The sequence below is a fragment of the Canis lupus genome, chromosome 34, assembly GCF_011100685.1.
Source record: "Canis lupus familiaris isolate Mischka breed German Shepherd chromosome 34, alternate assembly UU_Cfam_GSD_1.0, whole genome shotgun sequence".
Lineage (NCBI taxonomy): Eukaryota > Metazoa > Chordata > Mammalia > Carnivora > Canidae > Canis > Canis lupus.
Genome location: NC_049255.1, coordinates 41,171,014 through 41,197,801, shown reverse-complemented (window position 1 = coordinate 41,197,801; position 26,788 = coordinate 41,171,014). Strand labels below are relative to the sequence as shown.

Sequence of the window (26,788 nt, the reverse complement as noted above, 5' to 3'; positions counted from 1 at the left end):
TTGTGCCCACAGGAGGGAGGGCACCCTGGAAAGCACCGTAGCAAAATTCTCTTCCCCCCTTGGAGCAGACCACACGACACCGCTGTCACCGCATCGCCTTCTAGTGCGTAGGCACGCGCCAGTGCGGAGCGAGTTGCAGAGGTTCCAAATCACAGGCAAACTCTGCATCTTTTTCAATGTGAACAATGAGTTGATACGTATGAAGTCAGATAGGAGTGGGGGATGTTTATGTTATTCAATTAATTCACTTTACATAGGATTTAAAATCTTTCAAGAAAAAAATAAAAAATAAAAAAATAAAATAAAATCTTTCAAGAGACATTTGGGGGAACTTTTCAAGTTTTTATTCAACCCCAGGAGTGAACATCCAGTGTAATACTGGTTCCAGGCGTATAATACGGTGATTGAGCAGGTCCACGCAGCACCCGTGCTCATCACAGGTGCGCTCCTTCATCCCCATCACCTTCCCCACCCCACACCCCCGATCCCTCTCCCTTCTGCTATCAGTTTCTTCTCTATCACTAAGAGTCTTTCTTGATTTGCCTCTTTTTTCCCCTCAGGCTCATTAGTTTGCTTCTTCAATTCCTCTTGGAGTGAAATCATATGGTATTTGTCTTTCTCGGACTTATTTTGCCGAGCATAATACTCTCTAGCTCTGCCCACCTCATTGCAGATGGAAAGATTTCATTCTTTATGGCAAAATATTCTATAGTGTGTATGCGTAGATATATGTCTACGTCTACACACACTATAGAAAGTGCATACATGCTGTGTATACACACGTACTACAGCTTATCTATTCTCCTATCAGCGGGCACTTGGGCTCTTTCCCTAATTTGGCTCTTGTAGATAATGCTGCTCTAAACATAAGGTGCATGTGTCCCTTTGAACTAGTATTTTTATATCTTTGGGTAAATCCCCAGCAGTGCAATTGCTGGGTCGTAGGGTAGCTCTATTTTTGACTCTCTGAGGGCCCTCCGCGTCTCCACAGGGGCTGCCCCGCCTGCATTCCCGCCCACGGGGCGAGGGGGCTCCCCTTCTCCACATCCTCCCAACACCTGTTATCTCATGTTTTTTACTTTAGCCATTCTGACAGGTGTGAGGGGCTATCTCACTGTGGTTCTCAGTTGTAGCTCCCTGATGATGAGTGATGTTGAGCATCTCTTCATGGGTCTGTTGGTCATCTTTTGGGGGGAAATGTCTATTAATGTCTTCTGCCCATTTAATTGGATTATTTGGTTTTTGGGTGTTGAGTTTTATAAGTTCCTTATATATTTTGGATACTAACCCTTTATCAAATATGTCACTTGCGAACGTGTTCTCCCATTCCCTAGGTTGCCTTTTAGTTTGGTCGATTGTTTCCTTCACTGTGCAGTAGCTTTTTATTTTGATGAGGTCCCAGGAAGTTCATTTTTGCTTTTGCTTCCTTTGCCTCAGGAGACCTATCCTAGTAAGTTGCTATGGGAGCAATTTTCGTATATTTGGTCTTCCATTTATTATTTTTTTCTTTAGTGGGCTTGAACCAGATCACGCACTGGATTTCAGTTTCACCGACTATTTTGCAATTCTAGAAGATTTGGGCTTTGTGTTTTTTTAATGTTTTTACAGTGTTTCATTTAGACTTGGGTTGGTGTTTTAGCTACACCCTTTGCACAATTTCATTCTCATGGTGGCCCTGAGGATAACAAAATGCATTTCTAATTTTTACAACCTAATTTAACATCTTATCACTACCAGTGAAATATAGAAACTTTATAACCGTACAGGTTCCTTTGCCTTCTCCCTTTTATGGTATAGCTGTCAAAATGCTTTATATCTCTATGCACTGACACCCCACTAAATGTATAAATTTTGCTCTCAATGGTCATAATTTTAAGAACTTAAAAGGAGAAATACAGCCCTTGATATTTACCATTTTTATCATACCTTAATTCCTAAAGCTTCAAGATTACCTTTCGTATCTTTTCTTTTCAGCCTAATTAACTGTTGGTATTTCTTTTGGAGCAGGTCTGCCGGTAACAATTTCTTAGTTTTGCCTTCCTTCCTAATCTATTTTATGGAATATATAATTCTCGGTTGACAGGTTTTTTTTTTTTTTCTCCTAGCACTTTAAACATAGTTGCCCTGTCTTCTAACCTCCACAATGTCAGAAATAGGCAGTAATACACATTCTCGTTCCCCCATATATAATGTGTCATTTCAAGATTTTCTCCTTCTTCATTTTTGGTTTTTAGCAATTTAATTTTGAGGTGTCTGGGTTAAGTTTTGAGTTTATCTTGGTTGGGTTTTGCGGAGCTTCTCAAATCTGTAAAGTTGTGTCTCATAAAGTTGGGGAGGTTTTCAGTCATTGTTTCTTCAAGTCTTGCTTTGTTTTGTTTTCCTACACCAGTCTCTTTTTTTCTTTCCTTCTGAAATTCAAATCACAAAAATGTTAGACACTTAGCTATTGTCTCTCACGTCCTTAAGGCTCCACTCCATCTATTTATTTTGCTCTGTTGTTCAGACTGACTGTCACTGATCTGTCTCTATTTTTACTAGCTCTTTCTTTGGTCATCTGCATTCTGCACTGAGCTATCCAGGGAATTTTCAAAATATTTTATTTTTTTTAGTCCTGAAATTTCCTTGGTTCTGTTACATTTTCCTATTTCTCTATATAGAAATTCCACCTTTCCATTAAGTGTTTTTACCATGATACAGAACATAATAATAGCAAATTGATGTCCACACTGTGGGATTGTTGTGTGTCTTTTCTCCTTGAGAATTGGCCGCCTTTTCCTGATGGCTTCTGATTTGGGTATGTTATGTAACTTCGAATCGTATGGATGCTTCGAGTAACGTGAGACTTTAGGTCCCTGCTGAAATCTTCTGGAGAATCTTAATTTTTGTTTTAGCGGTCAACCAATTGAATAAGGCCTTGAATGCAAGTCTGTTGCCCCTACCCAGGGCAAGGGCTCCACTACCAGTTCAGTTTTCAGAGGTTTTGCTACACTGCTCTGGGGGTGTCCCACCCACGCCTGCACAGGTCCAGCATGAGGCTGGAACTCGCTCTGGTTCAAGCACATAACCAGGAGCCCCTTTCTTCAACTCCTCCTCTGGCAAACCCCACACATCCTCTAGGCCCCTTTTTTCTAGCCTTTTCAAATTTTGACTCCCTTCCCTCATCTGCCAGCCCCTGCTAAATTTTTAGGGTACTCAGGTAAATGCCTTTTGTGGTTTGTGCAGAGTATTAGCTGTAATCAGTAAGGGAAGGAGGCTACTCCATCTTGGTGGGCAGCAGAATTCAACTACTTGGTTGTTTTTCAAGTCTTCCTGTATGTTTTTCATTTTGTCTTAGGCCTTCCTTCTAGATTTGCTTTTTTTTTTTAATCTAATTATTTGAAGCAAAATTATTTGGTTGTCTATCACATCCTTCTAAGATCAAGTTATTGTTTATAAAGGTGACCTCTTACCTTTTTCTCTCCTTAGAATTTTGTAGTGTGAGCTCATCTTCCATCAAAATCTTTTGGAATCCTTTGCAACCTGGCTGTGAATGTAATCCTTCACAGAGGCTTTGCATTTGCTTCTCCAAGGGTCCCTGGTAGCTCAGTAGCCAGAGATCAGTTTAATGAAATTTCTCAGTATCATGATTTCTAGACCACACAGATGGTGTAACTTAGACTCAACACCTGTGGGTATATAGTCAGATGTTAATTTGTCAAGGAGGTTTTTGTTTTTTGTTTGTTTTCCCAGCAAGAGCTCAGGCAAAAGACAATTTTTCTCACCATTTCCCCGGGCCAGTGAGCAATTTGTCTAGTTTCTTTTTCACAAGGGGTACAGCCAACTAACAGAGCAGAGCAGCAAACAAGTAGAGAATGGATCTGAAAGCAGTGAGTGAACAACACCTTCTCTAACCCAAAGCAGCTGGGGCCCAAGGAGGCCTCTTTATTCTTATAAGCACATCTCAGGAACTCAGCCTTTCTTACTGTCTTCGGGCATCTGCCACTACCGACCTGTCACTTGGAGCTCTTTCCCCTCATACCAGGCATGGGGTCAATTTCTTCCTGCCTAAACTGAAAGAATAGATACCCATTATTTCAGGGCTATTGTGACCTCTGCTGCTCAGAGTCTCAATAGCCACCAAGTCCCCAAAGCAATATGGAAAAAGACAGACAGACTTGAACTGAAGGGAAACTGAATTTGTTTAGGTGGTCTCTGCTAACCCAGTGACGGGGACCACCCCAAGTTATAGTCTGGAGGGAAAAAACATGCAAATCCAAATTATGGTGCACATTCATTTAAGATATCCCCGATGCATACAGATGTCATTGATCTTTAATCCCTGGTCAGACCATAACAGTTGCTTTGAAATTTCTTCCGACCCTCCGAAGACTGAGAGTCACTGCTGGGGGAAGAGGTTTCCATGCTCACTCACTATTTCTGCACATTCTGGAAGCAGAGATACTGACTGCCCTTTGTTCTGAACCGTCTTTTCAAGGATATTCATATAGCAAACAGCCTTGAAATACAGATCCTGTATCTCCCTCCAGGGCAAAGGGCAGATCTGCTTACAGTCTCAGACGACAGAGGTAGTGTTTCTCTGTGAAGTGAAGGGCAGGCATGCCCACCGTCCAGTATAATAAAGAAAAGGTCTCTCCGGGGCAAAGGTCAGGTGTGCTGGCTACACATACACAAAATTCAGGTCCACTAGGTTCAGTTCAGGGTTTTTCTGTAACAAACTCACTGTGTCTGCGGGGATCAGCTGGGCTCTTCACGATGCCCTGTGAGAATTGGGGGTTGGGGACTTCTGTGAAAAACGCTGATTCTCTGGCTAATGCTCTTCCTTCGAGAAACGTACGGCCGAATGCCTCTGACTCAGGAGTCAGCTGCTCTCTAGCCCCTGTGTAACTGGCCGGCTCACCTCGTAAGTGGGGTAAAAATCTTAGCCCCGGAGTCCTAAGCAGTCGTGCAATGCCTCTCTGCGTCTTCCCAGCCTTCTCATTGTACTCATTTCTCCTCCGAGGGTGGTAGAGCCGCCGTGTGTTTGCAGAGCACCTGGGCATGTGCCAGTTTACCAGGCCCTCTCAGGTTCTATCCCTGAGCCCTGTTTCCTAACACGTTTACAGATGCCAGGACTGGTCACTGCCGTGTTTCATGCTCATGGTCATCCATAGTTCGCTTCGGTGTACACACAGCCCACACACCTCAACAGCTGCAAGCAGCAGCAAACACACGGTCAGTACATCCGTGGCCCCCCAGTGCCTCTACCCTACACCCACACAAATGCATTAACCAACCTCACTTGCGAGAGCCCCACATTAGGTCCATCCATAAAGTCTTCTTTTGAATTTCTGAACCACAAGAGCTAAGCTTGGCTACCCCTGGGCTGCCTATTAGAAGCTCCCTTATTTCTGAGAAGAATCGTGTTCAACGTGAATCGGGAAGCGCTCTGTCCAACTACGCGTTAGAGGCCAGTAAACAGACGTTTGCTTCCTGTGTCAAAGGCTGAGAGGGAGCAGGGGCCACGTTTGAAGCATCACTGTGCCCCGACCAGTTGGCTGTACCTCTCCGATAGTCTGGTTACTGAGTTGTTAAGCTCTAGAATCGGCCCTTGATGGAGTCGGCTTGGTGTAGCAGCGCCCGTGAAATACATGAACGGAGTTACACACATTTCCTGGCTATCTTATCTTTCTTTTGTATTATTTATGTGGCGTCAAAATATTGGCCAGTTGCTATGGATGCATAACAAATTACCCCCCAATTCAGCAGCGTAACCCGGCGATGAATCACGCTCACTAATACTATGGGTCAGAAATTTGGATGCAGCTCAGTGGGGACAGCTGGCCTCTGCTCTGGGATGTCTGAGGTCTCAGATGCCTCAAGGGCTAGGTGCCGGAATGATCTGAAAGCTTCTTCGCGCGTGTCTGGTGTTTGGTGGTGGCTGTGAGCAGGGGCCTCGACGGCTGTCCGCGCTGACCACTCCATGTGGAGTTAGTTTGTGCTTCCTCACAGCGTGGTAGCTGAGCCCGGGGGGCCGGCGTCCCGAGGAAGGAACAGATGGAACCCATCTCCTTCCTATGACCTCGCCCCGGAAGCCCCCTAGCACCGCTTCTGGCCCATCCAGGGGATCAGGGGAGGCAAGTCTGCCCATATTCAGACAGAAGATAGACCTCGGCTTTTGGTGGGAGGATGTCAGTCGCAATTTAAGAAATGCATGTGGGATTGGGATATGTATACGGGTGTGACCATCTTTGGAAATACAATCTGCCACAGTATGTATTTGTGGTAAATTCTCACAATAATCCTACAAAACAGATGCTTTTGTATTCTTCATCTTGGGGATGGAAAATGGAAGTTGGGCAAGTAAAGCAACGTAGCCAAGACAGCACCGCCATCGGTGAGCCAGTGCCCACCCTTGACGCACGTGGTGCCCAGCGGCTCAGTTACAAGAACGACCGTTAGTAAACTCGCCCGCGTGGGAGCTTGGCTTAGACAAAGCGTCCTTCCTCCCGTAACGAGAGATCACTTCAGCCTCCACGTGAACTGCTTTCCCGGACTCTGCTACCGGGGTCTAGGGGATCTGGCCATCGTCTCCAAAGCATCAGTGTCTAGCATGTGGCACAGGCCTTAAGGACCTGCCCCCTACGTTTCCGCTTCCTCAACTGCTCCTGGGGTAGCGCGGACAGTGGGAGCGTGGGGGAACCGACGCAGCTCAGTGACAACACGAATGACTTTTGCAGGCAGAGAAACACGGCTTTAAATCTTGGCTCCAACCCTTCTTTTTTCTGATGCTGTGAACGAGTCACTCAGGTTTGCTCAGCTTCAGTTTCTCTACTACCGAGATGGGGACGGTGATGCACACCTGGGACCTAGTACACCTGAGAACAGCTCCTTCTGCAGCTGTTCTGCAACTTACACCAGCGCCTTCTTCTCAGATTTGTCCGCAGCCCTGCAGACTCTCCTGACCTGGCAGGCACACTCCTGCCGTCCCTCGCATCTGTGACTTTGTGTCCCACGCAGCCTCTCTCAGCCCTCGCCTGTCCTTTGTCCTTTGCTTGCATAAGTCATGGCACATCTGGGCGGGAACCAGCTTCAGTTAGCCGCTTTCTCTAAAGGCGCCTGGCACCCTGCTTTGTCCACTCTGGGCACCTGAGTTCTACTGTCTAGGTCCCTCCTAGTGAAGCAGACATACGTCACGCTATAGGGCGGGGTCTCTGCACACGTCGTAAGGGGGAAAATTCCTTGAGAAGGATTCACATCGCACGTGGAAAAGCAAACCACATACCATTCACACGCCAGTAGCGTGGATGGACTCAGAGAGGCGTGAACCTGCGAATGTCCCCCACGTGCGGCTGGCGCCCCTTTACAGCCCCCGAGCACTAAGGGGTCCTTACAAACCGCTGGTCACATGTGCCTGCGGGGAGTCCCTCTGCCGAGGGCCCACCGCCGTCCTCCAGCCCTGGGGCCTCCCTGGCCCAAGGCCGAGTCCTGCCTCCGCACTCACCGCTCACCGTCTGGGCTGCAGGGCCCCCCGCCCCCACCCGAGTCGAGGCCCCATGCCGGTCAGGTGAGCACCCCGAAGCTCAGCGTCCACCCAAACTCCTCACCCTCCCCTTTGTCAGGGGTCTGCTTGCTCCAGTAGGACCCGCCAGCTGCCATCTGTGGCTCCCGCTGCCACACGTGGCACCCTGTCCCCATGGCCTGTGCCCCCGGGAGGCAATGGGACGTGTCCGACAGCCCGGGCTTTGGTGAGAAGGGAGCTACTTCCAGTTTGGATCCTGCAAGCAAAGCTTCCCTTGTTGCCCTGCGTGTCCACGGCCAGCTTCCCTCCCCGAGGCAGCTGCTCCGAGGGCTGGGCAGGGCACCGCTTATCCCCTGGGCTCCCGGGCCGCACGGCCCGCACCCTGCGTCCTGTCCTCCACCAGGTGCGCCTGCCCCCCTCCAGCCCCGCGTCTGTGGGGTCCCTCACTGCCCACCCTGGACGAGCTCAGGGTTTGGGCAGGAGCACCCTGGATTTGGAGGGCCGCTAGAAGAGCATCTTTGCAACAACCCTTCCCTTGCTCGTAGGACTATCTGGGTCCCAACTAGGGCGAGTAGTTCTTACACCCCGAGCCCGGGCCGCCGGTCACCACAGGAAGTCATCTGCAGCTGTGAAAACCGATGCATGTAATGAGGATAGTATTTTTGGCATTTTTAATAGATATATTTTCATTTTCCCCTTAAATTATGCTCCTTCACAGCCTCGGGCTCCCAGCTTAGCCAAAAGGCACACTGCTGCAACGAATACGAGGCCATTGATCATTTTTGAGTCATAAATCTGACTTTTACAAATCCACAGCAATATAACATCAGGAAAGCCGAGCTGTGGGGAGAGGAGAAAGGCCCCCCGGGCTGTCTTAGGCTCGTGTAACCCAGTCGGGGCCAGCGCTGGCTGACCAGGGGTCCCGCTGCGTGCCCAGGCACAGAACCCAGGATGCGGCCCGGGAGGCGGCCTCGGCGTGAATGAGCAGCATGGCCTTCCTCCCGCCGGGCCCTGCCCCCACCCTGGGACGGGGTTCACCACCTGGTACTCAGAGCAAGCTGCTCCGGGGCGCTGCCGCCCGGGGGAGGGGGGAGGCCAGAGGAGACCCCACCCAGCCCCCAGGCTCCCTCAGCCATCAGGGGAGGCCAGAAGTACGCAGAAATTCCTACAGGCTCTGAGAAAGGAGGCGGCCTACACCCGATGGGACTGCGTAGACAGCTGGCCAGGGCGTCCCTGTGGGGCACACGGGGGCCTGCTGGGCTAGAGGGTCGGCGGGGGGGGGGGGACAGGCCCCAGGAGCGAAAGCGACACCAAGTCAGCCCACCCGAACCGAGAGGCAATGGAGCACCAGCTCCAGACTCGCCGCCCCAGCTACGGAGCAGCAGGCAAGCGTCCCCGGGCCAGCGGGCCTCCCCGCAGACGTGGGGGACGTGGGCCTGGGGTGCCTCTCCTCCACCGCCACGAGGCAGGAGCCTTCCTCTCGCCACGTACGGAGGATCCACCTCAGAAGGCAGAGAAGGAAGTCTGAAGTTCTGAGTGATAGTCCAGAAGGTACGTTACCCACATCAGCCGAATTAGGCTAACTTGGGTGTTTTTTCCCTCTCCTTGTGGTAGACGTTTTCTAAGGTGGCTCCCAGGGACCCGTCCCTCCTGGTGCCCACGCCCTCGTGGGATCCACGCCCCCCGGGGAGGGTTTGGGCCGCGTGGCTTACTTCGAGCACATTGAATACAGCAAAACTGTTGGCCTGGGACTTCCCAGGTGAGGTCTGAACGAGGTTCTGGCCCTCAATCGCTCCCTCTTCTCTCGCCTCTGTGGCTCCGACGCGAGAAGCTACGGTGCCGTAAGCGGCCAAATGGAGAGGTCTGGGTGGAGGGACTGGAGGAGGCTCCGGCCCAGGCCCAGGGAAGAACGGAGGCCCTATGCCCAACAGTTCGAAAGCACGAGGTCCTACCACGTGACATGGAGAAGTTTGGGACATTGTCCCTCATCCTAGGCTTCTGCTGAAACCCAGTCAAAGTAACCAATTCATCCCAGTTTCCCCAGGACTTCCCCAGGGTTAGCACCGAAAGCCCCACATCCCAGAAAACTGCTCCATTCTGAGCAACCCGGAATAATTGGTGGCCCTAGATGCAGCCCCAGAGGCATCTCGAATGCAGCCTTTGGAGGACCCGGAGCCAGAGGACCAACCACAGCTGCACCTGGATCCCTGACCTGGAACTCACAAGCTATTACATGTTAGCTGCTTTTTAAAAACATTTTATTTATTCATTTGAGAGAAAGAGCATGAGTGGGGAGAGGAGAGGCTGAGGGAGAGAGAGAGAAGCAGGGAGCCCGACGGGGGGCTCGATCCCAGGACCCCGAGATCACGACCTGAGCCAAAGGCAGACCCTCAACTGCCTGAGTCGCCCAGGCGCCTCTACTGTTGTTTTAAGCTGCTAAACTTTAAGGTGATTTGTTATGCAGCAACTGAGACCTAATATGTTCCCCGTCACCCAGACGATAACAAGTCCAAGGGAAAGGTCGGGTCAGCCGCAGGACTCTGCGAGTCGGCAGGCATGTGACGGAGCTGGCGAGCTCTCGTGGGCCTGCCGCGCTTCTGAACAATGCAGCTGAAGAGCCGTTTCCAGAAGGGATGAAGAATGAGGTGTGCCCCTATCTCCAGGAAGTTTAAAAGCGTATCGAGAAACCCAGACATAATCACCCGACAGGGATCCGAATGGCGATCACAAACTTAATATCCCTTCTGAGAAAGCCAGACGCAGAGACATGAACTTCCCAGGGCCTGCAGTGACTCTGTCCTATAGGGAGGAGCGGAACCGGGGTTTCCCCCTATCTCGGGGGCACAGAGGTCATCAAGCCAATACAGATGGAGTGGGAACACCCCAAATGTCCTGCTGTCGCAGGAAAGGAGGCTTCGTGTGGCCGGTCTACGCGGAGGTCATACGGCGCCGAGCGGCACTTCGGGGCTAGTTCGTGCTCCTGAGGCCTACAATATCATACGTAAAGGCCCGGAATGCTGTCGGTGGTTATGGCTCCAGAGATCACAGGCGGTGGGTGAAAGATGGATTGCAGGCGTGGAGAAACAGGCCACGAGGGCCCACACAAATGCTCTCGCCTTCACCGAGATAAAAATAACAACAGCCATAAACATACGGCTGAGGAAGACTTGCGGGCACTTTCGTTCCAGGATTCTTGTACTTCAACTCAAAGGTATTTAAGGCTAAAAGAATTATTATTCTCACTTAATACATGAGAAAAGTTGAAGACTTAAATGACTTTTCCAAGGTCGCAGACCAGGATTCACAGCCAGGTATCTCCCACTGGCAAGGGCTGCGCTCTTTCCTTCCCATCAGCGGGGAGAAAGTGGAAACATTCGTGAGATATCCAGTTTTCCACTTTCACTGGGAAATGATCTAGAAGGCACCATGGAAGCAGAGAGGATCTATAAAGTATATTTATGAGAACAGCAGAACAGTTAGGTGTCATTGTAGGGATTTTTTTCTTTTCCCTTAAGTCGTAGACCCCTGAAGCACTGCTCCAGCAATAGCAGCTGTTTAGGTCCAGGTGGAGAATAGGTTTTTGTTTGAGGTGTCTTAGGAATAGAAAGTCCGGGATTACTGAAAATAAATTATGTGAGACATTGGAAAAACACGTGGCAGACGTGCCTTTGGGCGAGCTCCTCGAGGAACGGTCAGGTTCAATTCAACTCAACAGACAGCGAGGGGGTCCTCCCTCGAGGCCAGGCAGCAGGAGCCTGGACCGCGCGCCCTAACCTGGTAGCCGACAGCCACACGCGGCTGGGTAACGTTCAATGAATTCAGAATCCAACTTCCAGTCACATTAGCCGCGTTCCAAGGCGCTCGGTACCCACGGGAGGCCAATGGCTGCTCATGGGACGTTCCCGTTCTCACCCAAAGTTCTCCTGAACGATGCCACTGGACTCCTCCGAAGAAATAACCAGTTGCCTCCCTCAAGTGGCTCACAGTCTCGTAGACAAAACACCCCCCTTCACAGTATAGGAGGGGAGGTCTGGCCGGGCTCCCCAACGGCGCCTCGCGAAAGCTAACGCGTAACCTCTGGAGTCAACAGAGCCACCCCACCGGGCTCGGCCCCCCCATGCGGCCCATCCCCGTGGCCCACCGACGCAAGCTCCCCCTGGCCTCTGAAACATCTCTGGAGATCTAGAGCAAAGTTGTCCTGATAGGAAGGATCATGAAGGAGCAGGGAACCTTGGAAGTCAGGTATGCCATACCCACAAGTTTTTTTTTTTTAAGATTTTTTATTTATTTATTCATGAGCGACGCAGAGAGAGAGGCAGAGACACAGGCAGAGGGAGAAGCAGGCTCCATGCAGGGGGCCCGACGTGGGACTCGATCCCAGGACCCCGGGGTCCCGGCCTGAACCAGAGGCAGACGCTCGGCTGCTGAGCCCCCCGGGGGCCCCAAGGCCATACCCAGAATCTTATCAGGAAAGCTGAGGCTCCAGGGGAAGGGCGGCGCAGCTCACCAGAGCGAGTGCATCAGTTTTGACAGCCAGGACGCGGAGTTAATATTCATTTCCACACACACATGACAGAGCAGCCATCTCACCAGCAGAAAAACAGTCACCGATGTGGGCTCGCCGTGTCCCAAGCCCCCTGCAGCAGTGGCACCAGCTTCAACCCCCTTCCTGTAGGCAGGCCTATCCTTTCTGTGCTGCCGAAGTTTTAATCATGATTGCAACCCGATAAGCAGCTAGGTGACGCCTGGTCATTTCTCCTGGGAAACACGCCAGCAGAAGCCTAGACTGACTATAGAGCCCCATAAGACCAATTAATTCGATTGGGGAAATAAGGATCAGAGCCTATTGCCCCAAATATCATCCCTGATAAAAACCGCCCCTATGACCAAACCTGATTCACCCGGGTCATCCTGCCGTTATCTTATTCTTTAGGGTCTTAAGACCTCTCCAAACCTCAGTCACACATCTCCGGATGTAAAGAGCCGATCCATGATGATCTATCAACACGGTGATAAAGATGAGATCGACCAGATTAAGAGTGGGATGCCAGGTAAACCCTACGGATTTGGCTCCTTCGGGTGAAAAAGAGCCCCGCAAGGGGAAATTCAGGGCCTGAGACTAAAACGCACCCTACAAGGCAGTTGTGTGTAGGGCTCGCCTCCTATCGAACGGCGAAAACAGGCTTTTAATAGGTCACCGGCTCTTTAAGTCACAGTGTAGAAAAGTCAGCCACTGAACTAGGTTATGGATCTGTGGGTACGGCGCAGCGAAACATTTCATCAGGGACCAGAAAGCTTTCTGGAACAAATAAGCCAAATGAATGCCTAGGAGTGGAAATGTTAACCAGAGACGTAAGTTCAGAGTACAGCTTTGTCCAAATGAGTTGGGCTCCTGGCCCAACGCGCAAAGTCTGTGAAAGATAGAAGAATTATAACTGCTTTTCCTAAATGCCAGCAGTGGGTTTTTGCCATGTTAATTCAGATTTTCTGGGAGGAGATAGGAGAAATTAAGAAAGCAGAACAGAATGGTTTTAAAACCAATATTTCCTAGGTTACCGTGCTGGGATAGAATTGCGGTTTTTATTTTTCCTTTTGGCAGAGGAACGAGTAGCCATCCCTCAAGAGCGAGGCCTCTGACTTATTTCAATGACCTTATAGTCTGAGTATGATGGCACCGAAACTACACTGAGTTTACCAGCTAATATCTAATGAGTCATATTTTACTTGTGTGTTTTGGGACAATTTGTGAGCTCCTGCAGTTCACTCGGGCCACAAGACGTCCCTGAACGGACCACGCCTCCAGCGCCCGCACTGGCCGTCCCGCGCTCGCGGTGGAGAGGGCTTCCAGGAACCATTGCTGGGCAGAGTACTCTTTGCCAAACTGTTCATCACAATTATCCAGCAAGATGATAAAGACCTCCACGTATACATCATCCCTTATATAAGCTTTGGGAGAGAAGATAAATCGATCTCAACAGGCTTTGATTAAAACTGTTCTTAATAATAACCATCATATATGGAGACATTTGTCACACAAAGGGTTTCAAGTATATGTTTCTTCTGGATTCTATAAGGTAGGCACTGACTGTTATTTTCCCTACCTCATACGTAAGGTTTAGGCAGTTTTTAAAACTTGCTCGGAGTTATGGCATGGCGGGGCCTCCGGAAGAGACCTAGGAATGCCTCTGTTAAAACACGAAGCTGCAATGAAGCAGCTTTTGTTTGAACGGACCAGATAAAAAATTAACCGAGTCAAATAATTAGCAAACAGTACAAATTATCTTTTTTAAAAATGCTGAATAGTGAAGAGATCCTAAAGTCCTATTGAGACGGCAAAATAGAAAATCCAGACCGGAAGGCACAGGGAAGGCTTGTGGACGGTGCGCAGCGAGCTGGGCCTTGGGGTGGCTGGGATGGTACAGACGCAGGAGCGAAAGCGAGGCGAGCAGGGAGACGAGGGTATGAGGTGTGCGAGCAGGTGAAGAGGCCAGCCTGAGCACTCAGGACCGGGAGAAACAGTTGTCTTCTTCCCAGCTTATCCCCCCAAGTTCCAAGCTCTCAAGGAGCTCGAGACACGTGGATCCGTCCACATGGTGCACCTAGGCAGACCTCGGAGGGACCCGGGCCGGAGCCTCCACCACCCAGCTACAGCGCCTCCCCTGAAGGCCAGCGGAACGCCCCGAAGGCCTGGGCTGCACGGTCGTCGGCAAGGCCCGGCCCGAGCATGGACGCACACGGCGCTAAGTATCAGGAGGATGAGCAGGGGTCAGCAGTGTGGCCCCCCAGGAACTCGCATCAACAGCACAGGAATGCACAACTACTTGTGGAATTTGGGGCCCGGAGGAGTGTAGCCATAGACACACCAAGTGTGGAGGGGCCACAGGGAGGAGCATCCAGCTCTCGGGGCAGCAGCAAGGACTTCTGAACGGGAACATCCGCTACGGGCCTGACGAGAGGAGTGACCCCCGACAGCTGGAGAGACAAGAGGGTTGTAGAAGGGTGCGGCTTGTGCTGGAAGGAAACGGGGCCCGACAGAGCGTGAGCTCAACTCCTGCAACTCCGGGGACGGGAGCTGAGGGGACAGCAGCAGTAGGAGGTCATCGGAGGGAAATAAAAGAAGGGATCTCAGCATAACCGAGGAGCCATGGAAGGGCTCAGAAATCCTAGTGAGGTCATTCGATGTCTGAGTTAAGATGAAAATCAGGGGGCACCTGGGGGCTTGGTGGTTGAGCGTCTGCCTTCAGCCCAGGGTGTGACCCTGGGGTCCCGGGATCGAGTCTTGTGTTGGGCTCCCTGTGTGGAGCCTGCTTCTCCCTCTGCAGGGAGTGTCTCTGCCTCTATGTGTGTCTCTCAGGAATAAATAAATAAAATCAAAAAAAAAAAAAAAAAGATGAAAATCAGCAAAGAACGTCTGTGTGGGGGATGGGCTGGAGGCTCCTTGGCTGTTCCAGGAGGGTGACGACGTAACCATCAGAGCCTGATGTTGAGAAAGCAACGACGGGGGCTCATGAGGTGCTCAGGTACGTCAGCCGTGCTTAATAACTGTAATAATGATGTAATGATAACTGTAATAATGACGATTTCTGACCTCTGTGACTTGGTGGATGGAGGGGGCGGTCACTGGAGGATGGGGACAGCAGGACCAAAAGCCATGTTCGGTGAGACCTGAACTGGAAGAACTGGTCATTCTGAACACAGGCTGGAAGAGCCTCAAAACGGGGTGATGGGATTTCCTAGAATGACTGTGTGGTCTGGTGTGGCAGGTGGCGCCGGGCAGTGACAGACCGGACCCCCACCCCCACCCCCACCCCCCTCCTCGTCACCGGTTCAAAGTCACGTCCTCAAGTGTCTGAACCCCGTTCACTCACCTGAGCTGTTCAACGACTTTGTGAGAGCAAATAGAGGCCTCGGTGCAGGTTCGAGCAAATCAGTGCTCTCCTTTCTCAGGGACACCCTTGTTCCTAGAGAATGTTTTTTTTTTTTTTAATAAATTAACTCTAGTCCTTGGGTTATGTGCTGGGGGTGGGTTTGGGCCACTCGGAGTCATTATTTTCTCCAAGAGCATTCAGCTGATTTGTTGAAATGTTTAAAAATAAGTAAATAAGGGGCACCTGGGGGCTCAGTTGGCTGAGCCGACGCCCTAAAATAGGAGGGTAGGCCTGGGCGGGGTCAAGCACGCGGCTCTTGATTCCAGCTCAGGTCAGGATCTCAGGGTGTGGGGTCGAGCCGCGTCCGGCCCCGCTCACTGGGAAGCCGCTTCTCCCTGTCCCGGTCCCGGTCCCGGTCCCGTACATCCCCCATCGGTCCATCCGGGAGGCAAGGCCCGGAGACCCAAGAGACCACCGCAGCGCCCTCTCCTATGCCCGCCCTGCTCCTCTCTTGAGGTCGCTTCCAAACACCCACCTGCCGCCTTACGGGCGTCTGTTCTTCCGTGTATCTACCCTCGGGCCCCACGAAGCGAGTCCGCGCCCCCATCCCCGCCGCCCGGAGGACCCAGGTGGGCGGCCTCCCGCGCCAGGTCCTGCCCTCGGCGGCAGCTGCGGCCACAGGACGCTTGGCACGTGTGGCGCCCTCCCAGCCGGCTCCGAAGGTGCGGGGGGTGCTCGGGGGTGCTCGGGGGGTGCTCGGGGGTGCTCGGGGGGTGCTCGGGGGGCTCGGGGGGCGCGGGGGGCGCGCGGGGGCGCTCAGGGGGCTCGGGGGCTCGGGGCTCCCGTCAGGAGGAGGAGGCGCGACTCGGTGGCCCCAAACCTGCTTGCACGTTAGCATGACCTGGGGTGGGGAGGGGAGGGGAGGGGTGGGGTGGGGAGGGGAGGGGTGGGGTGGGGAGGGGGGGGTGGGGTGGGGAGGGGAGGGGTGGGGTGGGGAGGGGAGGGGTGGGGAGGGGTGGGGTGGGGAGGGGAGGGGTGGGGTGGGGAGGGGTGGGGAGGGGTGGGGAGGGGTGGGGTGGGGAGGGGTGGGGAGGGGTGGGGAGGGGTGGGGTGGGGAGGGGTGGGGAGGGGTGGGGTGGGGAGGGGATGGGGAGGAGTGGGGAGGGGTGGGGAGGGGAGGGGAGGGGTGGGGAGGGGAGGGGGGTGGGGAGGGGAGGGGAGGGGTGGGGTGGGGAGGGGAGGGGTGGGGTGGGGAGGGGAGGGGTGGGGTGGGGAGGGGTGGGGTGGGGGAGGGGTGGGGTGGGGAGGGGAGGGGTGGGGAGGGGAGGGGTGGGGTGGGGTGGGGAGGGGAGGGGTGGGGTGGGGAGGGGAGGGGAGGGGTGGGGTGGGGAGCACCGATGTTCAAGCAGCCCCTACCGGGACCATTTGATAAGGGAAACCCGTGAAGCGGGCCCAGGCCGCAGCCTGTCTTCAGGCCCCGCCCCCGCCGGCTGCGCACCCCGGGCCCCGCCCCCCGCCAGCTGTGACCCACTAGGCCCCGCCCCCACCAGCTGTGACCCACTAGGCCCCGCCCCCCATGAGCTGTGACCCACTAGGCCCCGCCCCCCACCGGCTGTGACCCACGAGGCCCCGCCCCCGCCAGCTGTGACCACGAGGCCCCGCCCCCCACGTGCTGTGACCCACTAGGCCCCGCCCCCCATGAGCTGTGACCCACTAGGCCCCGCCCCCCGCCAGCTGTGACCCACTAGGCCCCGCCCCCGCCAGCTGTGACCCACTAGGCCCCGCCCCCCATGAGCTGTGACCCACTAGGCCCCGCCCCCACCGGCTGTGACCCACTAGGCCCCGCCCCCCACGTGCTGTGACCCACCTGGCCCCGCCCCCACCGGCTGCGCACCTCGGGCCCTGCCCCCCGCCAGCTGTGACCCACTAGGCCCCGCCCCCGCCAGCTGTGACCCACTAGGCCCCGCCCCCCATGAGCTGTGACCCACTAGGCCCCGCCCCCCATGAGCTGTGACCCACTAGGCCCCGCCCCCGCCGGCTGTGACCCACTAGGCCCCGCCCCCCACCGGCTGTGACCCACGAGGCCCCGCCCCCGCCAGCTGTGACCACGAGGCCCTGCCCCCCACGTGCTGTGACCCACTAGGCCCCGCCCCCGCCAGCTGTGACCCACCTGGCCCCGCCCCCGCCGGCTGCGCACCCCGGCCCCGCCCCCGGCCCTGGGCCCCGCCGCACCACCGCCCACTGGAGCGTCAGGGTTGCAGGTGTGGCATCCACCTGTGAGGACGGACTGCGCGCGCCCGGCCAGGAGGACTCGCGAGGCTTCCGAGCCATTCAGGTGCCCGCGCACACGCCTGGGGAGTCGTGGGTTTTTGTTAATGCTGACCCCTGCGTCCCAGCCCCGGGGCCCTGATGGTCTGCGGGTGGACGGCCACGGCCAGGTGACCCCAGCGTAGCCACATGGGGCACCACCGCTGCCCACCTGCAAACGGCGGCGGGCTCGTCGGGGGCGGCAACAGGACCGGGCCCTGCAGCCCAGACCGGCGCTGAAGGCGGGGACCCCTCCTGCCAGACCTGCCCCGCTGCTGTGCGGGTGCGCGGGACAGGCAGGCACAAGGGTCTATTTGGAGCAATAACCGCGTTGTTTCCTTGGAAACAGCTGACTAATGATCATGAGGGCCAATTAAGTGACTTCCGAGATCTATTTGGATGATAACTGAATGTAATAAACTTCAAACCCCTTATTCGGGGACACGGGTTTCCATCTCTGAACGGCCTGCCGAGGTTTGGCACCCAGGGGCAGGGGCGCCCGGCTGGCTCGGTGGGTGGGGCACGGGACCCTTGATCCCAGGGTCGGAGTCCAAGCCCCGACCTGGGCATGGGGCCTACTTGAAAGAAAAAATCCAAAAGGAAAAGGAAAAGAAAGAAAAGCAACACCAGGCTCTTAGCCCTTGACACCCCAAGGAGGATGACTGGGTGCAAAGCCAGCCCGGGACAGCAGGCGGGTGGGGGTCCCGCAGGCCCCGGTTCCCCCCTCCAGGCAGTGCCCGCCTGGGGAATGTGGCTGCCCCCGCTCAGCCGAGCTGCTATCAGCCAAACCGGAGTAGGGTCTTCCCCAGGGCAGGTGGCGGGGCTGGAGGTGACATCTCTGATAGGACCCCGTGCGCATAAAGCACAGCTGTTACTAGAAACTCGGCTCCGAACCGTCGTCCCCAAGTCGGGGGGCTGTTCGGGGCTCACAGACACCAGAGTGGAGCCCCCGCCTCCGACAGGGCGAGCATCGCAGGAAGGCCCAGTGACCCCTCCTCGTTGCCACCTCTTCGGGACACTCAGGGCTGCGGCGATGGGGTCTGACCACCCTGTGTCTCCCGCACACCCTGGGTCTTTGGGGCCAATGACCAAGACACTGGGTGGTGATCCCCGGCGCTGGTGCCCTTCCTGGCCACACGCTCCCCTCCAGCGCTGCTCGGGGCCGGCCTGCTCCCCCTGCTCCCCATGTTCCTTCACTGCCCCCTTTTACTTCTGCGTCAGCACAACCACCGAATGCAACACGTTTCTGCAGCTTAATGGAAACAAAGGCTGCTGCGGTCCATTGACGGGCTGAGCGGGCCGAGGCACCCAGGCGCTGCACCCCTCTCGGGGACAGCTGGGCACCCGAGGCCCGACAGCGCAGAGCTCGTGGCCTCGACCTCCTCACCCCGCCTGAGACGCGTCGCAGCCACGACCGTGGACCGGAGGTCCCTGGTGACTGTGTTGTCGCCCCCGCCCCGGGAAGGTGCGGCTACAGACGGGAGATGGCAGGCCCAGGAAGGCGGCACCTGCCGGGGGTCACGAGCGGGCGCAGCGGGGCCACCGACCAAGGCCGCTCCTTCCCAGCTCAGCGTCCTGCGCGGAGGCAGCTTTTCCGCTGCCGGTTTTCCTGGGGCTGCATATGGTGCACGCGCCGTCCGTTCAGAGCATGGGGGGAAGGGAAATTACTTTCTCCCTGGGACACTTCCTAGCGGATCAAGGTTTTACGGCCAAGTGCACGGCTGACCTCATCGGGCCTTCCAGCCGGGGCCACGTAGAGCAAACCACGGCGTCCCCGGGAGGGTCCCCATCTCCCCAACACAGACACCACAAGCTCGGTGACAACGGAGTCTGCAGGCCAACCCCCTGGAAGAGCCAAAGCCGCCGTTCTGGCTCTAGAAGCCCGGCAGTTCCGGTCCAGACACTGGGTGGCCACCCCCATGCAGAGCATGGCAGGCGTCCTGGTGCTGCACGGAAGGGGACAGGACAAGGTGGCCTCCCTTTGATCAACCACTCGCCTCGGCGGGGAGTGCAATAGGGCAGAAGTAGAGCCAGTGAGGCTCCAGCAAAGGCGGCCAGAGGGCGGCGGGCCGCGAGGGAAGGCGGTGGGCTGGGGTGCACGAGCGGCCAGGCCCCACCGTCGCAAGGGCGAGCTTCGGAACACAGTCTAGTGGCCCAGTAGACCCACGATTTTGTGCCCACAGCTGCTTAGTATGAGGCGTAATTGGGGGGAAAATAAGTTGACAAAGAAAAACATGGAAAAAAGCAATGCGGGATGGGACACGGCTTTGGGAAGAGGGACACGGAACGACTGGCGTCTGGGAAAGGGTGGGCTGACAGTTGTGAGCGGGCCAGGCCCTGGAGGTGTGAGGCCTCGCGCGTCAATCCTGGCTCACTCTCTCGTCATCGGGTGGGATTTCGGGCACTTTCCTCACCGAGGAGGCGAGGATGACGACACTGACCGCACAGGGCAGTAGCATACGTTCATCACAATTTCATTCACAGTATTTTAACCGAAGGAAACGAGCCTGGCACGTCCGCTGGGCACCTACCATCACCATCACCCCACTAGACCCAACAGGCGGAGCTGAGGCCGCCCCATCAAAGGGAACCTCCCCGGTGCCACGTGGAGATGGTCACAACCTCGCTGCACAGCGCCCCAGGCTCACAGCCAGCAGAGAGGGCGTCAGCCGGCGGGAGACAGCAGGCCCCGAGGAGGCGACCCTCACCCAGCGGCCCGCACTCCCCAGGGACAGTGCCGACACCCCGCCCAGGTGCCCTCCGGAGCCGCACAGAGGCCTCCCGCCCCGGGTGCTCCGTCACTCGGCCAGAACAGGGACAGGCGGAAGGCCTCCCGGCCGCAGGAGAGCCCTCCGGAGTGGCTGCCTTAGGCCGCCTCACCTTGCCCGTGGAAGCCCGCGGCCCCGCGACGGTGCTGGCAGGCGGCTGACGGGAACCGACAATGTTCTGAACAGGCACCGCCAAGCCCCATGGCCACCTGCCTGTGAGGTCCGGCAGCAAGGCCTGAGGCTTGGAGGGGAGGCAGGGGACGCCGGCCCTCACCTGTGGACGCAGGGCCCATGCTAACCAGCATCCTTTCATCGGAAACATCACGTGACTCAAGTGCAGGAGACTCAGAAGACACAAAATATCTTTAAAAGTTTCCCGAATGCCACAACTCAAAGACTGTTGACGTTTTTGACATTTCCTTTCAGATTTCTCGTACAGTTGTAATCGTGCTACGTATACCCAGTACGTCTCTAAATTGTTAGGTCTGCGAATGTTTTCACATTGGCTACAGCGTTGATCTGTCCTGCAGACACGCCATGTGCCTCACCAAACCCCCATTATGGGTATTTACTTTTTCATTTTTTTTAAAGATTTATTTATTTATTTTATTTATGAGAGAGAGAGAGAGAGAGAGAGAGGCAGAGACACAGGAGGAGGGAGAAGCAGGCTCCATGCCGGGAGCCTGATGTGGGACTCGATCCCGGGTCTCCAGGACCATGGACCAAAGGCAGGCGCTAAACCACTGAGCCGCCCAGGGATCCCCACATTTTCATCTTCTTTTAAATATTTATTTTCAGAGGGCCAACAAGCAAGTGGGGGAGCAAGAATCCCAAGCAGACTCCGAACTGAGCACAGTGCCCAACATGGGGCTTGGATCCCGGGACCTGGAGATCATGACTCGAGTCAAGAATCAGGAGTCCGATGCCCACCCGACTGAGCCACTCGGGTGCTCCCACATTTTCATTTTCATAATGATGTCGTAACATGCATATTTGTGCATCCATTCCTGCCCATGTTTCATGTTACTTCTGTAGGGGAGTTTGTCTCTGTGTGATCCCGGTGGAATGAAGAGGCTAAGCATCGTAGGTGTCTTGGTATTCTTGGCATATGCTGCTCATCTGCTTCCTTTAGGATCCTAAAACTGGCATTGCCAGCCCACCACATCCTTGCCCCTGGATTCATCCTAATTCTTTGCTAACTGAGCAAAGAGAACGTGAGGAGTCCTTGTTTTCTCCTGCATTGCTGTGGCTTTCAGTTTTCTACACGCCCTTAGCCATTGTTTTCTCTCTTTTGTGGACGCTCTGGTCGTGTGCTTTGCCCTCTCTGGGGACGGGGAGGCTAAAATCTATAATTAAAGGTCTTCTCACTTCACTTGTATCCACATTCACCCTAACTAGCTTTCCCCCCATGGAAAGAACGGTACCTTATACTACCTTTGTGTGTGTCGGGGTACAATCGGCTCAACTGTCGTTGTATTCCTGTGTAACTGGAACATAAGAACTTTCCTTTATGGAATGCACCTGACACACTAGCTTGTTTAGGAGAATATATAACAGGTTAAGTTTATTTTAAATGGCTTTGCGGTTACTCTGTTTTGAAATGTTTTACTTCAGGAGTTTTAATTTGATAGACTAGATCTGGTTTTGGTCGAAAGTCCAAGATGATGAGATTTGGGGGGAACATTAAAATAGGAACCGACAGGACAGTCGGTTGATTTACTTTTGGACATTATGTCTTTGCGTTAATCTCAGACAAGCTACGCCCGAGATGACCGAGGCTGTGTGGGCCTTAGCTGAGGTTCACAGAAGACAGAGTCAAGAACTACAGTGCTCATAAAAGACACCTCTGCAGACAGACGGCCTAGATCAAACCTCTCCTCAGGAAGCCTTCTCGGGTTGCCCCAGGCAGGATTCCATGCTCCCTCCCCAGCCCACCCACGACTCATTGTGTGCACCCCACTGACATGGCCATTCAGGTCCACCTTGAATTGGTGACATCCATGTGCATCTCCCTCCATCGAGATGATTAATCGCTGGAGGATCGGGGCAAAGCTTTGATGACCTGTATATCTGTTTGTGATCTCAGTGCAGTGCTTTGGGTAGAGACGTCCACTCAGTCAACATAGATTGAATTCAACTGGACTTTGGAAATTTGAGAAGGAGACTCTGTGGGATGGGGAACTCCCATTAGCTTTTGAGGGACACTAAGCCAGCTTGAAATCTGCCTCTAACACCCACTGGTTATGCGACCCCAAGCAAGTTAACTCAGCTTCCTGATCTGCTTTGTCACCCAATATGGGAGTAACAGTGCCGACCACGATGGGCCCTCAAGGTCAGCTAACCTAACACCCATCCTTCAACCCATTTCATCCCTGCCATCCTCAACTATAGAGATCAGAAAATTAAATTGTCAACTTTCCAACCTGGAAAGGTCACAGGCCACAATTCTTATCAATGAAACAAGAACCAAAACAGCCCGGGCGTTTCTGGGAAGGCTCTGTGTTCTAAATAAGTCAGCTCACACACCCTAAGGAAAGGGAGAGGTCAACAGGAGGCCTGCAGATACAGCGCCCACTTCATGACCATGAGGCCACAATGTGAGGATAATTGTCATTCGAGAAGCTGCAGAGTCTGGAATCTTCAGTGGCATCACAGAGACCCAATTCAAAAACCGCCTTCTTCTGGACTTTTTGTAGAAAACATTGTCCAAATTTAAGCCTTGGTGAGTGGGGTATTCTATTACTTACTTGTGAACTCATTCCCAAGTGGCTCCATCTTATAGATTACGGTCAACCGATCACGTAAGCCACGTGTTAATAAGCACAGGGTCCCACACGCTGTAAGCTCTCAATAAGTGGTAGTTTTTAATGGCACTGTAGAGCGCTACACGCAGGCGGACGGCAGAGAGTCCCAGACCACAAGGTGGTGAGAATTTGGAACCAGTCACTGAAGGAGACAGCAGGGAGCAGAACGAGATGGAGTTGCAGGCCATGCTGAAGACGGGAAGGCATCCTGAGGGCAATGGGCCCATCAAGAAGGGAGAATGAGCATGGAAGGCATTTAAAGGGCTGCTGGAGATCCAGTCCTCTTGACCATAGATCCCCCCACCTTACTCAGACCCCACACCTGACAAGAGAGGCTTCAGAACCTATGCCCAATTCTGACGCTTTGTAAGAACACAAGAAGCGTCATGTCAATTGTTCCCAGCTCCGCGTCTACTACCAGGCTACTCTTACTTTGACAGACCAATGTCTGACGTTTCTGCCGTGTGCTCCAGCGACCTGGGAGGTGAACCCCCTCCCCCAAGGCTGGGTCCTCAGTGTGTCCCTGGGTGCTGAAGACCTGAGTCTTACTTGGTCTCCTGACCTGCCTTGAGCACCCTCATTACTCCCCAGTCCCAATCTTCATACCCAAGGACCCAAAAGGCCACTTTCTAACAGACGTGGGTTTGACCAGTCTTCCTCACCTTCTAGACCCACTTGGAGGTTCCACGTCCCTGGAAGAGCATTACCAGATGTGGAACATAGAGTGTTAACACCTCGAGTTATCAATAACTCAAAACTATATCCTGGCCACGTCAAACCAACATTGACTAGCTGAACTGGTTTCTACCCTATAACTTGTCAGAACTCCTAGGATACTTATTCCATACCTCAAGACCTGGTGTATGATGGGACATACTTTGGGAGATTATGTCTTAGGAAAACAGTCTTCTGACTTCCTGCCGTCATCTGATACACACTCTCCCTGTCATTCAGCTGTCTTGGTTTTTATTCTATCCCCCAAGCCCCAAACCTAGATTCCAGCCCCCAGTGGCCTTTGCCATTCCCTAATCAAGCCAGCCTGCCCTAATGTCTAGGTCTTTACACAAAGTCTATCCCCCTGAGAAATGGACAAACCCCAAAAATACCTGGATATGTAACAGAGAAGAAGTTCAATCACTGGAGAGGACAGACTGGACCTCCAGGCTTTCTACTCTTAGTGACAAATAGAAGGATTAAGCCTTTGCACTTTGGTACGTGATTTGCACTTCAGACTATGATGTTGGACACCCTGGGGCGGGCAAGAGGGGTGTCACGTATTTGATCCCTATGCTGTGGAGGGGATGAGGGTAATGAGAGAAGCTATCATTTATTCCGCACCTATTGCGTTCCCGGCACAGTACCTAACATTGCTCAATGTTATGTCATTTAATTCTAAAACAGCATGAACGTATTTCTCTCCCGTTCTATGAACGGGGAAACCAAAGCTTAGAAAAGTTCTAAATTCACAGTTAAAACAGCAGTGAGTCAAAAACTGATTAGAACACACCAGTCTGGGGCCCCTGGGTGGCTCAGTGGTTGAGCGTCTGCCTTTGTTTGGCTCAGGGCATGACCCCAGGGTCCCGGGATCGAACACGCATTGGACTCCCCACAGGGAGCCTGCTTCTCCCTCTGGGTCTCTGCCTCTCTGTGTGGCTCATGAATAAATATTTTTTAAAAAGAATAAAACACAATCTGCATCCAAAGATCCACAAGCCCCCTAAAATTGTAGCTGCTAGTGGTAAAATAGGCATGGGTCAACCTATCGTGGGATATGAGCTTTGGGGAAGCAGAAAATACAAATAACAAACACCAGCGCCAAAACCTAATCATTTTCCATTGACTTTTCAATTGGATATCGCTGTACGTTCCCATGCATTAGGTTTACAGGAGTCTGCGAACCAAACTGCCTACTTAAGTCTTTTTCAACATGAAATTTTAAATCAATATCTTTTTCTTCCCCCCTAGTTGTAATCCTATCCTCCCTGTTGATGAAAATTGATGACACACATCTAAATATGAACAGCAGAAAAACTCGGGGCAAGAGCGAAGGCAACCAGAAGGCCTAAGAAATGGGGAAAACTGGTCTCCATAAACATAATCAGGAATCAAAGCTTCTACTTTGAGATAGAGATGGTTACCGTGGTGGAGGGGCCGTGTTCAAACCACAGGTGTACAAGTCAGTGTTCTAGTCTGTGCAGCATCCTCTCCACCGGCCTTCACGCGACCTTCAAGACAAGATTCCGTGATCTCCGGGATGCTCAGGTTGGGCAATTCTCCTCCTCTCCATTTCTTTAGCTCCCTGTGCATAATCACACCCCTGCCGTGACCACCGAGGTTTCCGATCCTTCCTTCCTTCCTTGAGGCAGCCGAGCACTTCATCCTGTCTTATTCCCTACCATGCAGCTAACACAGAAGGACCCAAATTGAATGTTTTCATCTTTATACATAAGTGCTCAGATAAATGATATTATATCATTAGCGTTGGGATGTAAGATAAGGATTTAAGTTAATGTTTGAATCTATAGAAAACTATGCATTTGCAGACAGCAGCATCCAGCCACAAACTCCGTTAGGGCCCAAGCCCAAATTAAAGGCATTCGTATTGAACCAACTGCACCTCAAATTTCAACCCAAGACACAGTTGACTGTCGCCTTTCTGTAGGTCAAACAAAAATTCTTATGTTCTAGAAGTTTCTGAAGTGATTTCCATGGTTGGTAATATTCAGCACCTAGTAAGCAGTAGATGTGTAGATTTTACTTAATTTTAAATGATCCTAAATAATTCTAACTTCACCATTTCCTAACCGGTGTCCCTTTGTCCAACTTCCCCCAGGAACGTGTTTTGAAGATCTGGGGCTTCCCCCAAAGCAGTCACTGAGCCTCGGCCTCCCCTGCTCGACCACCTACCCACTCGGCCTTCACGATTGCACGCGAGAGGACACAGCTCTCTAACGCCTGCTCAGACAGGTCGGCAGGACTCACGCGGGGACAATCCAGGCAAGAGCAATCAGCTTTGGAGATTCCAAATAGGACGTGTGTAGATCAGAGAGCATTTCGTGTTTGGATAACAGGTTAAATCCTTACGGGATGGTTGAAAATCCTTTGTCAAAGGTGAACCGATCATAAAGGAACCAATTCACTACCAGAAGAAGGTAGTAGAGTTGTAAATACAGGAGAGATCAGACCACATCGTAAATCTGACCTTCGGTGGAGTGCGCATAAGCAAACCTGCGAAGCAGCAAGGAAACGGAAAAAAAGAGGATCTGCCCATTAATTCGGGGCCTGTCACGCGGAGGTCAGGAGAGCGTGGCTGCCTCGGAGCCTCACGGCCTTGGCGGGGGAGGGGCCGTGCTGGGATCCTTTCTGGCGCCTTGTTTTGCTGAATCAGTAGCGCTCACTTCTGAGAAGGTCCCCAAAGAATTTCCTTCATATTAGTTCCATTTATTTTCCCAAAGATACAGAAGAATGTCAAAACACCAGCAATTATTCTAAGGCCTAAAAGTCTCAAATGACAGATCTTGCTGCCACATCCATTCTCCCGAA

At 53.3% G+C, this 26,788-nt stretch overlaps 2 long non-coding RNA genes across 5 annotated transcripts in view; one reads left to right on the top strand and one right to left on the bottom strand.

Moving 5' to 3' along the window:
* LOC111093844 overlaps positions 1-16,049 on the bottom strand; it is a 194,095-nt gene extending 178,046 nt beyond the window's left edge. For all 4 annotated transcript variants that reach the window (XR_005384047.1, XR_005384048.1, XR_005384046.1 and 1 more), the window contains exons 1-2: positions 15,902-16,049; positions 15,367-15,459 (exon numbers count right to left, since the gene is read on the bottom strand). This is a non-coding gene — a long non-coding RNA (uncharacterized LOC111093844). The remainder of the gene's footprint in view (positions 1-15,366; positions 15,460-15,901) is intronic.
* Positions 16,050-17,572: 1,523 nt separating this feature from the next.
* On the top strand, positions 17,573-26,774 carry LOC102157152. The gene is made up of 3 exons (XR_005384039.1): positions 17,573-17,701; positions 25,211-25,507; positions 26,079-26,774. It is a non-coding gene; the product is annotated as an uncharacterized LOC102157152 (long non-coding RNA).
* The last annotated feature ends 14 nt before the right edge of the window (positions 26,775-26,788 follow it).